The sequence below is a fragment of the Humulus lupulus genome, chromosome 3 (assembly GCF_963169125.1).
Source record: "Humulus lupulus chromosome 3, drHumLupu1.1, whole genome shotgun sequence".
In the NCBI taxonomy this organism is placed as follows: Eukaryota; Viridiplantae; Streptophyta; class Magnoliopsida; order Rosales; family Cannabaceae; genus Humulus; species Humulus lupulus.
The window spans coordinates 30,902,569-30,919,968 of record NC_084795.1 but is presented as its reverse complement, the minus strand read 5'-3'; the positions used below and the strand labels follow the sequence as shown (position 1 = coordinate 30,919,968).

The following is a 17,400-nucleotide window of genomic DNA, read 5'->3' as shown; positions in this document are numbered from 1 at the left end:
ACTGGCTAGGAATCCTATGTAACCTCCTTGCAATAGATCTCTAGCCCTCATGCACAGTGCCAATAAATACGAAGGGTTCCTCACCCTCAGGTTTAAAGGTTACCATTTTCTTCTTACAATCAATGGGTGCCCCATATCTAGTCAACCAGTCCATCCCTAAAATCATATCAAAGTCAGTCATAACCAATTCTATTAAGTCCATGTCGTCCACCATCACTGGCAATGATATGACCCATCTTCTGGAAACCACTAACTCCCCAGTGAGTAATAACGTCCCAATACCCATAGCATAATTATCACATGGCCTACACAGTTTATCAATAATCCTACTAGAAACATAAGATTTGTAGCACCAGAATCAATCAGCACAGTATAAGAAATGCCATCACTAGAAAGTTGACCTGTGACCACTGAGGGCCTAGCCTCAGCCTCAGCCTCAGCCTCAGCCTCAGCATGCGTCAATGCAAACACTTGAGCTGGAGTCGAGTTGTCTGCCTTCTTCGGTTCCTCTTTCTTCATTCTTGGGAAGTCCTTCTTGAGATGCCCCACAATCCCACCTAAAAAGCAGGCCTTCACCCGACACTCCCCCAGATGACATCTTCTACATCTGGCACACTCTGGATATGTCTTCCAGTTCTCATTGCCACCTTGGCGGCCAATCTGTACACCCTGTGACCTCCTATTAGGTTCAGGAGCCAAAACATTATCCGGGGTCTTCATTTTCTGGTCATCGGGGCCTCCGCCACTACCTGATCCTGTAAAGGGAGGTCCTGTCCTCATCATATCCCTTCTGGCTGCGTTCTCACGCCAGATTTTGTTCTCTGCGCTCTTTGTAGTAAAGGCTTTCTCTACTATTTGAGCATATGTCATCACTCCAGGTACTGCTGTAATTTTGACATCCCGAGCTATCATAGGTTGTAGCCCCTGAAGGAATCTTTCCTTCCTTGTCCCATCAATGGGCACCAAATCTGCAACGAACTTGGCTAATCTATCGAATTTCAGGGCGTATTCGGTCACCGACATATTCCCTTGTAACAATCTACTAAATTCCTCGACCTTTGCAGCTTTAATGGTCTCATTATAATACTTCTCATTAAAGAGGGTTCTAAACTCTTCCCAATTCATTGTATATACAACCCTAGTCTGGGACACCACCTCCCACCAGATTTGGGCATCCTCCCAAAATATGTATGTGGCACAGAGCACTCTCTCACACGAGATGTATTTGGGAAACCTTTTGATGCAACTTTATTCCATAGTATGATAGGTATTCTTCTCTATCTTACTGCTATCATACTAGAAATATGCTTTAGTGTTGGTCTATGTGCTCGATATCAGTCTAATCCCACTGAGTCCCATCTTACTGCTGTCAAACGAATCATGAAATATGTTGCTGGTACATTAGAGTTTGGTTTGTGTTATACGTGTGCTACTAACATGTATTTGGTAGGTTATAGTGATTCTGATTAGGCTGGAGTTTAGATGATAGGAAAAGCACTTTTGGTGGGTGTTTTTATCTTGGGAACAATCTTGTCTCCTAATTAAGTAAGAAACAAAATTCTATTTCCTTGTCCATTGCTGAGGCAGAATATATATGTAATGCCCCAAATTACCTAATAAGGCTTAGGGCGTTGATTAGGGGGCCAAGATGGAAATTTATGAGAATTATATGTGTATGTGATGTGTATGCATGTAATTATGTGAGTTATATGATAATATGACTAGATATGCATGTTTAGGTGTATTAAATATGCATGTGGGCTCGTTTCTTATTAGAAGGGCAATTTTTGTAATTTGGCTCGTTATCAGTATATTTGGCATATATATGATATATATGTGAGACCACATTATTATGTGGATATATTTGGGTTACTCGGCATGAGATGATCCTAGGGAGCAAGTTAGCAGGAAAGTCACAACGAGACCTAATACCTGACTCGGGGTATTTTGGGTATCTAATTCATTAATGGGTTATCAGGTAACAGGAATGAATATTCGATGATATATTTGGTATTAGCGAGATTATGAGGGAATTCCAGGAGTTTTGACCATTTTTTCCTTGAGGACGTTTTTGGTACCCTGAGCCTCGGGATTCCCTTAGAGTTACTTAAAGCCTAAGTAACCTCACAATTACATAGAGCACCAAAAACAGATGAAAAATACATTCCCTTTTCTTTCTCTCTCGGCTACATACTTCCTCTCTCAATTTTCTTGAGAATTATTGCGGTTTAAGGAGAATCGAGGCTAGTTTAGGCTCGGGATTGCTTGGGGAAAGACTCATCATTGATTGGGGCAACAGAGGTAATTATTTCCAGTCCTAAATCTTTCTATTTTCTGATTTTCAATTGAGTTTTTGGAGTTTAGAAAACTCAACTCTGATTTTGGGAATTGAAGGGGTTTCGGCCAAGCTTTTGCTTGGGTTTTGTTGTGTTTGAGCTATTGAATTGATTGGGGGATTGACTTTTAAGTTTTAGCTATGTTGGGATAGGTTTTTGGAGGGATTTGTCTTTATGAAAACAAAGAAAAAATAGGGCTTTCATGTCGAGCCGCGACCTTGTTCTTGGGGCGCCGCAGCTCTCTTGAATGTTGGGAGAAGGAAGTGCCTTCGGGCCATTTGAGTCGCGGCGCCTGCTAGGGAGCGCCTCAGTGCGGGTTGAAGCAGAGGAGAGCTTCGATTCTCTGACATGAGTGGGTCGCGGCTCCTTTGTTTTGAGCTGCAACGCTTAAAGGGTTTTGAAACCCGGGAGGGTTTTTGAGTGCGGGAACTTAAACCTAAGGGCTCGGGATTGATCCTACTACCTGATTTAGTAGAATTTGATGTCCTGGAGGCTAGGACTTGGTCCGGAAGCCTTTAATCGCTTGTTTTGATGAGATTCTCTATTGGTTGTGACTAGGTTATTGCTAGGGGCTCGGAACCAGGATCGTGCTCGAGGGTCATTCTTCATACAATTTGTCAGACCTAAGGTACGAAAACTGCACCCAATACGTGATTTGGGCTTGACCCGGTTATTGAATATAACTATGATAAGGGCTTGACCCTGAGAATGAACGTGTTTTAGGTTATGATCAAATGCTTCATGTATAGATAATTACTTAATGAATACTTGCCTTGTGTGCATAGGTAGGGCTCGGCCCCATTAAGGCACATGGTTATTATTGTGTTTGTGTTTTATTGGTTAAGATACCATGATTTATATGTATGCATGCTTGTCTTTTCGGAAGTATGCTTATCTATATCTGTATCTGATTTTCTGGTCTTCTGAATGTCTGATTAAAGCCTTGCTTATTAGTCAAGGGCGGCAATAATGCGCTGCGTGCTGGTCGAGAGGCTCAAGCCCAATCAAAGACGTACTATTACGTTGGTCGACCCTATGGTCGTTGGAAAAACAAAGTGCTTGGCTAGCTCTATGGCTAGGTAATCAGAGTTAAGGACAAGGGCCCTAGGTGACTCTATGGTCACATAACTAGGGCATAGGTCCTCGGGTTGACTCTATGGTCAACTATTCAGGGCAGTGGCCCACATAATGATCCAATGATAATTTATGTGTAATTTTATACATGCATGAACAGGTTATTACTGCTGGGCATGCTAGATATGTATTTGGAATCTGTATTTACTATTCATGCACATGTTTACGTTTTCTTGCTGAGCCTTGACTCACGGGTGCTATGTGGTGTAGGTAAAGGGAAAGGAAAGCTAGACCAGTCATGAGTTGGAGAGCTTCAGTGGCGGCATGTACATATGCGGTTGCACGTTCACCACAGTCGAGGGTATTTCAATGGAACTAGGGTTGTATCCCTTATTTTTCCACTTAGGCTGGCTGGTTGTAACTTTTGATGTGTATACACCCTTTTAAATGTTTGTTTGTAATATTTTGGGATCCCATGTATGTATGAAACTTTCAAATGAAAATTCAATGTTCCCTTTGACCAAAAAATTTTAACCCTAACCCTTGACATTAACCTTAGTTACACATTTATAACCAAATGACTTGATTAGCAAGTTTGACACTATTTAAAGTACATAGTGTAACGGTCCTAGATTAGGAGGATGTTACAATATAGATAAGGCCCTGGTCATTATCTCATGCTCCCTAAACAGGCATGTAGATAAGGCATTTATATCCTATTTAAGCATTTAAACACCTAACCATATAAATAGTTACCGAACCCTGAGTCGAGCTTGTCTTTAGTGGCAAGTGTTCATGCCAAGCCAGTCTTCAAGATCCCTTAAACCTTGGCAGCTATGATACCAAGTTGTAACCTCCTAATTAGGGACCGTTACACTGTGTACTTTAAATAGTGTCAGACTTGCTAATCAAGTCATTTGGTTATAAACATGTAACTAAGGTTAACGTCAAGGATTAGGGTTATAATTTTTGGTCAAAGGAACTGTCGATTTTTCATTTAAAAGTTTCATACATACATGGGATCTGAAAATATTACAAACAACCGTTAAAAGGGTGTATATACATCAAAAGTTACAACCGACCGACCTAAGCGGCAAAATAAGGGATACAACCCTAGCTCCTCTGAGATACCCTCGACTGTGGTGGACGAGCAACCACATATGAGCACGCCTCCACTGAAGCTCTCCAACTCATGGCTGGTCAAGCTTTCCTTTCCTTTTACCTGCACAACATAGCACCCATGAGCCAAGGCTCAACAAGGAAACTTAAACATGTGCATGAACAGTAAATACAGGTTCTAAATACATATCTAGCATGCCCAGCAGTTAAAACCTACTTATGCATCCATACAATTACAAATAAATGATCATTGGATCATTCTAGGGCCCACTACCCTGAATAGTTGACCATAGAGTCAAACTCCGGGCCCTTGCCCTAGCTATGTGACCATAGAGTCATCTGGGGCCTTTGCCATTAACTCTGAGTAACTATCCATAGAGCTAGTCCAGCGTACCTAGCTTTAATTTTTCAACGACCAAAGGGTCGGCCAACGTAATAGTATGTTTCTGATTGGGCCTAAGCCTTTCGACCAGCGCGATATTGCCGCCCTTGACTAATAAGTCAAGCCCTGAGCCAAACATTCAAATACAGAGTCATATACAGATAAGCATACTTCATACAATACAAGTATTCATACATATTAGTCATATAATACCATCAATTAAATTTAAACATAGTAACAACCATGCTCCTTAACCCTGTCAAGCCCTAGCTACGCAAACCATGCGAACAATCATATAACACTTTGCCATAAACGGAATATTCAAGTATGTTTAATCAACAAGCACAAACATAACTCAATCACGTTCATTCAAAGGGGCTCGAGCCCTATTCATAGTTATAATCAACAACTGGCCAAGCCCTAATCACATATATCATGTATTGGGTGCAGTTTTCTTACCTCAAGTATGAGTATAGTGTAATAATAAGAACGACCCTCGAGCATGAACCCGGTTCCGAGCCCCTAGTGATAACCTAGTCACAACCATAATATAGGATCTCGTCAATAACGAGCAAATAAAGGCTCCTGAACAAAGTCCTAGCCTCTGAGACATCGAATTCTACTAAACTGAGTAGTAAGATCAATCTCTACCCCTTAGGGTTGAGTTCCCGCACTCAAAAATCCTCTCAGGGCTCAAAACCCCTTAAGCACTGTGACCCCAAGCATCTGAGCAGCGTCCAGCCCAAGTCAGAGGCCCCAGCATCTCTTCTCAATGAACACGTGCCGCGGTGCAGCCTAACAGGCACTGCAACGCGACCTCGCGTCAAGAACTGCCCCTGACCTCTGGGTTCAAGAGGGTCGGGACACCCCAAGAACAAGGTCGCAACCCGACCCTACTAACCCAAAATTCCCTGTTTTTTCTTCAGCCAAACTTAACCAAAAACCACCCCAAATCAATCCTAGAACCATAATTCAATCCCCAGAACAGATTCAACATTTTCCCAGCAGCCAAACCCAACCTAAAACTTGATTAAAACCCACCAAAACTGTAACACCCTGGTTACTCCAAGACCATTACTGTGATCTTTGAATCGTGCTTAACTCCCTAGTCGAGTTCTTTGGTTATAAACGTGCATCTAGGTGCCATTAATAGGTTAAGGTGTAAAACCAATGAAAAGGAAATGATATATTTTATTTAAAACATAAAACTGCTGATGGGCCCATTAAACGTTTACAAGTTATTTACAATCCAAAATGGTCATTACAGTTAAAATTTACAACCCACCGACCTAAGCGGCAAAAATAGGGTAAACCCGCTAGTTCCTCTGAGAAACTCCTTGGCCGTGGTGGTCAAGCGGCCACATATGTACACATCGCCACCTAAGCTCTCCACTCAAGGCTGGGTGAGTTTTTCTTTCCCTTTACCTGCACCACATAGCACCCATGAGCCAAATCTCAACAAGAAAACTCATTGCTGCATGTAAATATTATCAAATGATGATCATTATAATCATACAGAGCTTATAACCCTAAACAGATGAGTGAATATCACTTTGAGGTTCTATTTAACCATAATGAGGCTTATAGCCCTAATCAAATGAGTGACTAATAAGTAAGTCACTAACGTAAACCATATGAGTGACTGATGGGTAGTCACTAGCTTTAACAGATGAGTGACTGATGAGTAAGTCACTAGCTTAAAAAGATGAGTGACTGATGAGTATGTAACGACCCAAAATTACTGATAAGGCTTAAGGGCCTTGATTAGTGTGTCGGGAGGGCAAAATTGGATTATGTGTGATTTAAATGATTAAATGCATGATTATGTGATAAGCATGCTTATGCGATTATTTAGATATATGTGATGCATGACTATGTGTATTAGTATGCATGTAGGCCTTGATTAGGTTATAAGGGCATATTCGTAATTTTGGCCCGTTGAGGGCATAAATGTAAATATTTGTGATAAATTTTTTAGACCACATTATTATATGGATATATTTATAACTTGTGACTCGAGGCGATCCTAGTGAGTGGTTTAGCGGAAAAGTCATGGCGGGGATCTATACCCGGCTCGTGGGAGTCCGGGGGTATTTATGGGAATTTGAGAAGTATATTGGAGATTATTTGATATTGAGGAATATAATTGGTGATTAGTTAGGTGTCGGGATTTAAGCGGTAATTGTTAGGAACACTCGAGGAATTAGCAGGAATTGGGAGTAATGACTAAAATGCCCTTAGGATGTTTAAAAGCTTAGCTTTAATTGGGAGGGCAGTTTGGTCTTTTGGTGTTTAAAATCAGAGATAAGTTATACTGCTTTATGCCTTAGTGGAATATGTAGAAAGCTTTAGAAGTCTGAAGAAAAGAAAAGAAGAAGGAAAAGGAAAGAAGGAAAAGTAGAAGTCTCTTCTCTCTCTCGGTTTGGGATTTCTTCTCCATTTCTTGGGACCTGTTTGAGCTGTGGTTCAGAGGAGGGCTAGGTCAAAGCTTAGCAATTGGGTCCTTGATTAAGCTTGAGGAATAGCAGAGGTTACTCATCCAATTAAGGTAAGTTCTCAAGGTTTTCTTCAGTTTTGGTTTTGGTGTTGAACTGGATTTCTGAACTGAGTTTTGATGGGAATTCTAGGGAATTAAGGCTGAGGTTTTGAGGAGGGAAATCTAGGGAAGTGTGGAGGATAGCCTAAGGTCTATTTTCTTTATTCAAGGTAAGAAACTCTGAACTTGGTCACTTGAATTATGAAGTTTCTATAGTTTTCTGTTGAGTTTTTGAGCTTCAAGCTCAATCATGGTGGTTCCTTCATTTTGGGGTGCATGTGCTTAAGTTTCATATGGGTTGGTCATATGGGGTGAGTTATAGATGATGGTAGGATTGCTTTGGTGTTTGGTTGAGGTTTGGAAGGATTTTAGAGGGTTTTGGCTCGAGGAAGTTCGAAGGGGAAAAATCAGGGGGTTGTCTGGCTGTGACTAGCGTTGTAGCGCTAGCCTTAGGATGCTACAGCGCTAGGCTTGGGTGCTTGGGGCATTTTTGTCTCTGTTTGTAGCGCTATAGCACCCCATTTATGGCGTTGTAGCGCTACCCTGTTTCCAGGAGAGGGTTTTTGGGATATTTCTTAGGGTTTTTGCCTGGAGGCTCGGGGTTCGATTCCACCACCCTGTTTGGTGGAATTAGGGCTTCCCGAGGGCTCGGGATTGGTCCCGAGGCTAGGTTTTGGAATTGAAGTTTGGTAATGGCTCTAGCTTATGACCATGGCTAGGTGTACGCTAGGGCTCGGAAGGGATCGTGCTTGAGGGGTGTCACCATTGATCAAAGCTAACGGAATTCAAAGGTAAGAAAACTGCACCCGGTTATGTGACTATGTTGGGACTAAGAGCTCCCTATATTTGTATAATGTCATAGATGTTATTATGCCATGGAACATGTGATAAACGGCTTAAGTGTGCCGGAACCAATATTTGCGCACAGGGTGCGACTCGACCACTGGTAGCTGAGGACAGCTTGATATTCACTGAGCTCAGTTTAAGCGGGCCGGAGTCAGTAGGATAAATAAACGGTGCGACCTAAGGGCGTTGACCCTGGTTATCGTATGTGAATTGGTTATTAATGTGAAATGATGAACTTGGTATGCTAAATACTTGATTATAGTGAATATTTGGATTGTTGAGTATATGATTATATTGTATGAGTTATCTGATTGTTTGTTTGATGATTATGCTCTGTTATTGTGTTTTCTTGCTGGACCTTGGCTCACGGGTGCTACGTGGTGCAGGTAAAGGCAAGGGCAAAGTGGACCAGTCCTAAGATGGAGATCTTTGGGGCTGAATGTACATAGTCAGCTGATCGGCCACCACGGCTGAGGAGTGGTACAAGACGAGAAAAGCAAATTGTTTGTTTTGCCCTTAGAGTGGCTAGTAGCTGTACTTTTATCCTGAAATTTTGTAAATTGTCTTTTAACGTTATTACTTTTGGGATCCCATGTAAAAATGCTTGATTATAAGAAATGAAACTTTTGTGAACAAAATCTTTTAACCCTAGTTCAACTATAGTTTCAGTAACACGTTTCTAACTAAATGACTTGATTAGCAAGTCTTGCACTTTTGTAAACACACAGTGTAACGGTCTTGGCTATCCAGGGCGTTACAGAGTAAGTCATTATAGGGCTCAGCATCCATAGCCATGTGACTAAACTTGTAACGTCCTGCATTTTCGGGTACCTTTAAACGACTCGGGTCGGGATTTTTCCCCCGGGTTAAGAATATTATTTTAAATAATATTATATTTTGTTTGTAAGTATTCCATGAGTTATTGCTAGCCAAAATATGAATTTTGTGATTTTAAAAGTCAAGATAAGACTTTCGCTCCTGGACCGACACAAAAACCCTGATCGGGTAAAAATCTCGGAAAATAAAACGAAAAATCATGGCAATTATATTTTGGGCATAAAATACATTCATAAAAGTTAAAGTTTGGTCAAAAATAATAAACCTAAAAGAAAATGGAAATTTTAGGGCATTTTGTGTTAAATGCCTACTTTTACCGAAATGGGGAATTTTATTCCATGAATGGACCTTAGGTTAAATTTTATTATGTGATTAATTAAATTAAATGTGAGAGACATTTAATTTAATTAATTAATGTTAAGTTTGGTGATTAAAACTTAATAAGAGTGAAAAAGGTGTCAAAAGCCAATTTGGACTTTTCTTCTTATGAAACATTAATAACCTTTATATAAAAAAAAAATTAAAAAAAAAAATTGAAATGATCATATATATAGCAAGGGTTGGCCGGCCATGTGCTACTTTAGAGTGGTGTGAACCCAAATGTTATAAAGTTTAACTCCCATTTAATGAAGAAGTCAAGTGGGCAAGTGGGTAGAAAAGCACTTAAGTGCTTTGTGATATTTTGATGAGTTTTGTGAGCAATTCCCACACTAAGAACCGATCACTCTCCCTCTCTCATTCACTCATCTGATTTTTGGAGACCTCTCAAAGTGTTCTCTCCATTTTTCAAGCCCAAGAACACCAAGGAAACTTTGAGGCTAAGTCTTGGTCTAGGAAGTATTTTCCCTAAGGTAAACTTTCACTAATCTAGGCTTTTGTAAAGTTTTAAGCATAGAGTTTCAAATAGCTAATTGACTATGTTGTTGGGGGAAGTTTGTTAGGGTTTTTGAAAGGTTTTGAAGGAGTCAAAGCTTATAGGAAGGTCCAAACCTTAAGCAAGAACACCAAAGAGGTAAAAAGTTTACTTTTGATGATTTTGTTGTAGGGTTTTTAGTTTTAAGCATTATTTTGTATATCTAATGCTTAGAGTTTCTTGTTGATGATGTAATAATGTTATGGTAGTTGTTTAATAATTTTTATGATGCATGTGTATTGATTTTTGAAAATGGGAACCAAAACCCCCAAGGGTTTTGTAGGATACCCTAAAACAAAACATGTTTTGAGCTGTGACTTCCAAGGGGTCAAGCAGCCACTGTATATTTTTTTTGTCAAATTAAATTGTACTGTGATGTTGTTGAGATTGAGTACATAAAATTGAGCTTTTGAAACACAAAAAAATGTTTAGAAATGAGTAAGTTATGCTATTTCAAAGATTAGGTAAAAAACTGTTTTTTCGTATTCTTATTTTCGGAACCAAGTTTGGACAGCCACTGTATAGGGAAAATGAACCCAGTTTTTTCTAAAATTTTGTGGACATATTACTGGCATAACCTATTATTCCACTGTAAAATTTGGTAAGAAAATATTCAACGGTTTGAAAGTTATTAACTGTCAAAGTTTGGAAAAAATAAGGACTTGAAAATAAGGTCATTTTTACCTCATTGTTGGAAAATGATTTCACCAATCAAAAATGCTCATTTTGACCTAAGATTTTACAAAGGGCTAAATGGCATAACAAAAATGGAATTGGGAAATTTTGGTAACAATTGGGTAAGTAAATTTCAAGTTATGAACTAACGAAGTATGTAGTTAAAAATGTGAAAATTAGGTTTTTCACACTTAGTGTAAAAATGAGATTTTGGAACATAAGGTAAAAAGTAAAATTTTGCTTATTTCAAGATATAAATTGGTAAGTCTTGAAATCATATTTTCACTAAAATTATCCCTTTGAGTTTAAATGAATTATTTTTATTAAAGAGTTTTTATTCTTTTTAAAAATAAGAGATTTAATTTATAAATAGTTAATAAATTAAAAGAGGGTTTAAAACCCTATATTTTGAGAAAAATAATTAAATAAATTATTTTCCTAGTAAGTAAAATTGATTAATTGCTTTTGGAAAATTAATTAGTCAAGATGAGAAATTTATAACGGTTTTCCTAATTAAGACAAATTAGGCAATTTTCTTAAAACGGTTTTTAGATATTAAAACCTTAAGAAAAATAAAAGGAAAATTTAAAGAGTTTATTTTCTTTAAAAATAATTAAGGAATTTATTTGTATTTTCTGGATATAATACCGGCTAAAATCTTACATATTTTAACCGACTAGTCGAAAGTGCGGGTTAATAGCGATACCTGGAAAGAATAAGATTTTTAGCGGAATGTGGGAAATACCATTGTGATACCCGAGCCTAGGTATCGAGACCTTAGGATAGGTCTCCCCGAGACTTAGGGTTTAGTCTCGAATATTTTGTATAACTTCCCTTAATAGGTTTAAAACCAAATAAGGATTGTAAATCCTTACAAATGACTTTTATTAAAATGACCAAACTGCCAAAATAATAATAATGAATTATTAGTGCCATAATTAATCCGAGTATACTGTATGGATAACTACAGTATTGGCTAAGCGTAACTGGACTGAACGTTGGAGGGTGAAAACTTGCTGAGCGCTAAGGACTCCAAGTAAGTCAACTTATATTGTATGGCTGCAACATGAAATGATTATTGTCTTGTATGTTAGTATAGGGATACATGCATATACATAGGCTGTCATAGAAAGTTGCTTAGAGACGTTAGTCTAGTGAGTGCTGATTTAGAAAATATGAACGGTAGAAGTCCGTCATATCCTAGACGGTTGATCCCCGTCACACTGCTTGATTTTATTTATGTCCGGTTCATTACCGAGACGAGTGGCCATGAGATGAGGATAAGCTGGTTAAACCTAGGGGCGCCAAGATAAATGGGACCTAGGGGCCCTCATGCTTACTTAATCATTGGACGGTTAGAATCCGAGCAAGTGCTCTGATAAGTTATTCCCGGATAGCAGCCATGAATATTGGCCATTCCGTGAGAGTGCCTAGAGATACTAGGGGTTGCCAAGATAGAGTGAGGTTGAACACCCTAGGGGCAGCTGCTCACCAGCACCACTGATTAACATAGAAGTCTCCATAAAATCGTGTAAATTGGATTACACTCTTGAATATGTAGCGATGCCCTAGGTAACACGATAGTTACCCTTGATGAGAATATTTATTGGCTAGATCTTAGTGTGGGGACTCAGTTCTCTTTTACAGATTAGCAATTATGTTGGAGGGCGCATTACGCATGAATTGTTGGAAATTGTCGAGCGTTGGTCTCGAATTATTTGGTGATATAATATATCTGCTTGCTCTGGGATTTTCTGAGTGCAGGGATATAATTGTTGATAAGATATAGTTGTGATATAATATATCTGCTTGTTCTGGGATTTTTCTGAGTGCAGGATTTTTATCTAGTTACGAATTAATTTATCATTGGTTATCAGGCATGACCATAAGTTTGCCAGGACGCTTTAGCGTTCTTGAAATTGATTGTTTAGGGTCCGGATGGGTCCGGAACCCTAATTCTCTACATGCTTTGTTTGAAAGTTGATCTTACTAAGCGTTTTCGCTTACCTAGTTGTTTCATGTTGTAGGTAAGAGCAAGGGCAAGGCAGAGCAGTGAGCGCTGGAGTCTTCCTTGCAAATGTACATGTGGACCGACCTTTTGGGAAGCCTTTTTATTTTTGGAAATGTTGTGTAATTTTCCTAAACTAGGCTCACTCTAATCTTTGTAAAACATGTTTGTAACTAAATGTTAAGTATGGCCATACGACTTTTTAAAAAGTTTTTTTTTCTATGGGTTTTTGAGACATTTTGTTAAATGAAAACATTTATATTTCCGCATTATCGAGTCTTGAAAATCCGGGTCGTTACAAAACTGTCACTGGGGATCTCTGGCCCTGGCTCTAAGTGACTAGCCTTAGGCTAGATAAGCACTTTTAATATTCATTGAACTTGAGGTCGATCCGGGATTAATGCTCATTTGAGTCATTCAATGCAAATGTCGATTAGATCTAATCTTTATTGGCTTGCGTTAAACAAGCTAAGACCATTATTAACTTTTTAGTCAATATCATGTGACTAGTGCTCAATATTACTGCCGAACTTGACAAGTAGGTCACAGCTTCACAGTTAATATTGACACCATTGCCAATTTTGACTATTTAGTCAGTGCCATGCACAAGTGAGCAAGAATTGCTAAGCATTTGATATGAAATCAATGTCCAAATTTAAACATTCAACATGCCTCATGAACAACCATGCAAGTCACATATGGGGTGCAGTTTTCTTACCTCTGGTTCGAGCAAGAGATAGTAACAGAACGACCCTTGAGAACGATTGACCTTTTGATTCCTTAGCAGTTGCCTAGCCATAACCAATTATAACCATCATTAATGAAAATAAACAATAATAGGATCTTAACCTAAACCTCACTCTCGGGACCCCGAATTGTACCCAAATGGTGAGTAGATTCGATCCCAAGCCTTAAGGATTGAAACCCCGAGCCAAAAACCCTTAAAAATGCCTAAAACGGGAATCTGATGGAATAGGGTAGCGCTAGGGCGCTACCCCACTAGTGCCCCAGCGCTCTACTCAGACCCAAAACTGCCCAAAACCTCCCTAGGTAGCGCTGTAGCACCCCCTTGTGGGCGCTATAGCACTACACCCAGCCTGAAATGCCCCTGAACCTTTCTCCTTTGACTCCTCCATTTCCAACTTGATTCAAATGCTTCCAAACCTCATTTTAAGTCCCAAATGAACCCAAAAACCATCCCCACATGTCTTAGGCATCACAACCCCAAGAACCCTAGCCAAAAACTCCCAACAATTCCATTCAACTAACCTAGAAAACCAAGCTTAAATTCAAAGCAAAAACAGAGCAAACCAGAGATTTAATGGCTAGAATCTTACCTCAAGCTCATATTCGAACCCTCTTCAATGGTGGAACACAACCCTAAGCCCTCAAGACTTACTTCCCTTGCTTGGTTCCTCAAATTAAGCTAAAAAATCCAAAGAAAAAATGAAGAGAAATGGTGTACGGGAAAGGTATTTTCTATGCTCTGTTTTCTTCAAGCTTCCACAGCCTTCAATGGTTTAAATCAATCTTAAGGGTGAAAAGACTAAAATGCCCCTAGGTCGAATAAAGTTTTCTAAAGGCTCCCAAGGGTAAAACCGTCATTTTCCACCTATTTTGTTAATCATAACTAACACCCTCCAATTCCCGCTATTCTCAAAATTCTCAAACACCAATAATTCATATCCTGTTACCCTTTAATTTTCGGCAACGTTCTAATCATTAAAATCACCTCGAGACTCACCCCGAGCCCCGAACTTAATCCCGTTACGACTAAACCGCTAATTTGCACTCAAGATCATCTCATGCCGAATGACTCAAACAAATCCACATTATGAAGTGGCCTTAACAATTAATCACAAACATTGTAACGCCCTGGATAGCCAAGACCGCTACACTGTGTACTTATAAAGGTGCAGGACTTGCTAATCAAGTCATTTAGTGAAAAACGTGATACAGAAACCACTAATGAACTAGGGTTAAAAGGGGTTTTGGTCTCAAAAAGGTACATTTCATATAACTAAACATTTTTACACATGGGATCCCAAAAAGAAACAGCGTTCAAAAGTCAGTTTACAAAATTTCCAAAGTTTAAACAACCATTAGCCACTCTAAGGCAAAATAAACATTTCTGGTTCTCCTGTTCTTGTCTCCCTCTCAACCGTGGCGGTTGAGCAGTTGATCATGTACATTATGTTCTCATAGCTCTCCGAATCAGGGCTGATCAAGCTTGCCCTTGCCTTTACCTGCACCACAAAGCACCTGTGAGCCAAGGCCTAGCAAGAAAACATATCATACTACATAACAAGCAATAATAACATTTGGATAACCCTTTAAGCATGTTCATACACTTAACATACCATAGATATCACAAAGCATGAAGATTCAACCAAAGAATTAGCTAATCATCACCCAGCTATACAGCATAACAATCCACCAATCAATAATAACAAAAAAATCACATAATAATCAGGGTCGACACCTTAGGTCGCACCCTCTGTTTACCCCCACTGACTCCGGCCCGCTTAAACCGAGCTCAGCTATCCTCAGCTACCAGTGGCCAAGTCGCGCCCTGTGCGCTAGCGTAAACTTCAGCACTCTTAGGCCGTTGGTTTACTGTTCACATTGCATAATACCATCCTTTACAAAGCATACAAAATAGGGAACCCTTAGTCCCATTATAAATCCACAACCGGGTGCAGTTTTCTTACCTTTAATTTCCAAATAAACTGGTCACGAGTGATGCCTCTTGAGCACGATCCGATTCCCGAGCCCTAGCTTAGTACCTAGTCACAACCAAGATAAGGAATACCATCAATAATTGTAAGGAAGGGTTTCTAGACGAAGTTCTAATCTCCAGAACATCGAATTCCACTAAGCATGGTAGAAGATTTGATCCCGAGCACCCTAGGTTAAATTCCCATGCCCAAAATCTCAAAATCCCAAATTCCTTTAACGGTCGCGACTCAAGCCACCCATGCCGCGGCATAGCCCCCAAACAAAGCCCATCTAGGCTCAAAACCAGACACGGGTCGCGCCCCTACAAGCCCCATGTCGCGGCCCGCCCTCCTTCCTCAGCACACTTCAGCTTCAGAGGGTCACGGCTCACCAAAAACTATGACGCGGCCCAACCCCTTCGAACCCAAAAAAACCACCATTTTTTACTCCTAAACCTAACTCAAAACCATCCAAAACCACCCCAATTCCACAACTCAATTATCCCAAAACTTCTCACTTGATTCCAGCAACACAACCCAGTTGAAACCTAGTCTAGAAACTCATTAAAAAAACTCACTCCAATCTCTAAAACTCACATACTCAAAAACATCAAAACCAGTCATGCAAACTCAGAATTTAAAATGTAAATTACGAATTGAAGCTTACCTTCTTTGATGAACCAACTTCCTTAACAATTTCTGAGCTAAAACCCAAGCTTTCAAGCCTCAATTCTGCCCTTCAACACCAAAATTCATAAGCACTTCAAAACTCAGCTATAACATAGAATTTTAATCACCATGCTTCAAGCTTATATCTTACCTTAGTTCTTGATTAAGTCCCTAGCTGAAGACTGGACTAATCCTTCCAATCTCCAGCCCAATCCATTGAATTTCCCAGCTAAAATCCTCAAGTTCTAGTAGTTTTTCTTTGAGAGAGAAAGAGGGAGGGTCGGTTCCTTATGTTCTATTGTATTCTAAGTCTTTTTACTTAGTCTATCCTTAGGTAATTAGGTTAATCCCAAGGCTCGGGGTGCCGGAAACATCCCCGAGGGAAAAATGGTAAAATCCCCCAGTATTCCCACCTAGACTTCCTAACCTCAAATATATCTCCAATTATTTATTTCCATAACCCGATACCTAAATAACCATCCAATACTTAAAATACCACTTGACTTGCCCGAAGTCAAGTACTAAGCCCCGTTGTGACTTTCCTGCTAGCTAGCTCCCTAGGATCGCCTTAAGTCGCATGCTGCAGATTTACCCACATAATAATGTGGTTCTCACAATTATAGCATATATTCACATTTATATTCATATAAACATACTAGCATGCTTATCATACAACCATGCATTAAATCAATAAATTCACACATAAACCAATTATACCCTCCCAGCACACTAATCAAGGCCCTTAAGCCATATTAGTGATTTTGGGTCGCTACAAACATGCACCAAAATACACAATCATGCCCTCAACGGGCCAAATTACCAAAATACCCCTGCGATGAAATGTGGACCCACATGCATGCATTTAACATCATATTATAATATAATTCACATAAACAAGCATATAATAGTTTAATGGCATAATAAAACAGTTATGGCCCTCCCGGCCTACTAATCCAACCATTAAACCGCATTAGGGATTTTGGGGCATTACAAAAACTAACTATTCAACACTTGAGCCACTAAGCTCAAGAATACCTCAAGAATATTAGAAACCTTAACAGAAATTCAAGTGAAGACAGAGTCTAAAGCTTACCTAAATTATGTTTCAAGTCCTCCTAGTTGTAGCTAATCTAATCCCAAGTTCAGGCCTTCAATTCCCGAGCTTTTCAGTCAATAATCCCCTTAGTTCTCAAGTTATCCCCTTAGAATTGAGAGAGAATGAGGGAGAGGGAGAGAGTCGGTTGGGAGAGTATGTGAGCTGATAAAAGTGTTTGAGTGTTTTGTTTCA

The 17,400-nt window shown here is 39.5% G+C and overlaps 1 long non-coding RNA gene across 1 annotated transcript; it reads left to right on the top strand.

Annotated features, from left to right (window-relative positions):
- The first annotated feature begins 9,663 nt into the window (after window positions 1-9,663).
- LOC133821037 (uncharacterized) lies at window positions 9,664-12,992 on the top strand. Its single transcript, XR_009887272.1, has 3 exons — window positions 9,664-9,981; window positions 10,064-10,142; window positions 12,746-12,992. It is a non-coding gene; the product is annotated as an uncharacterized LOC133821037 (long non-coding RNA).
- The last annotated feature ends 4,408 nt before the right edge of the window (window positions 12,993-17,400 follow it).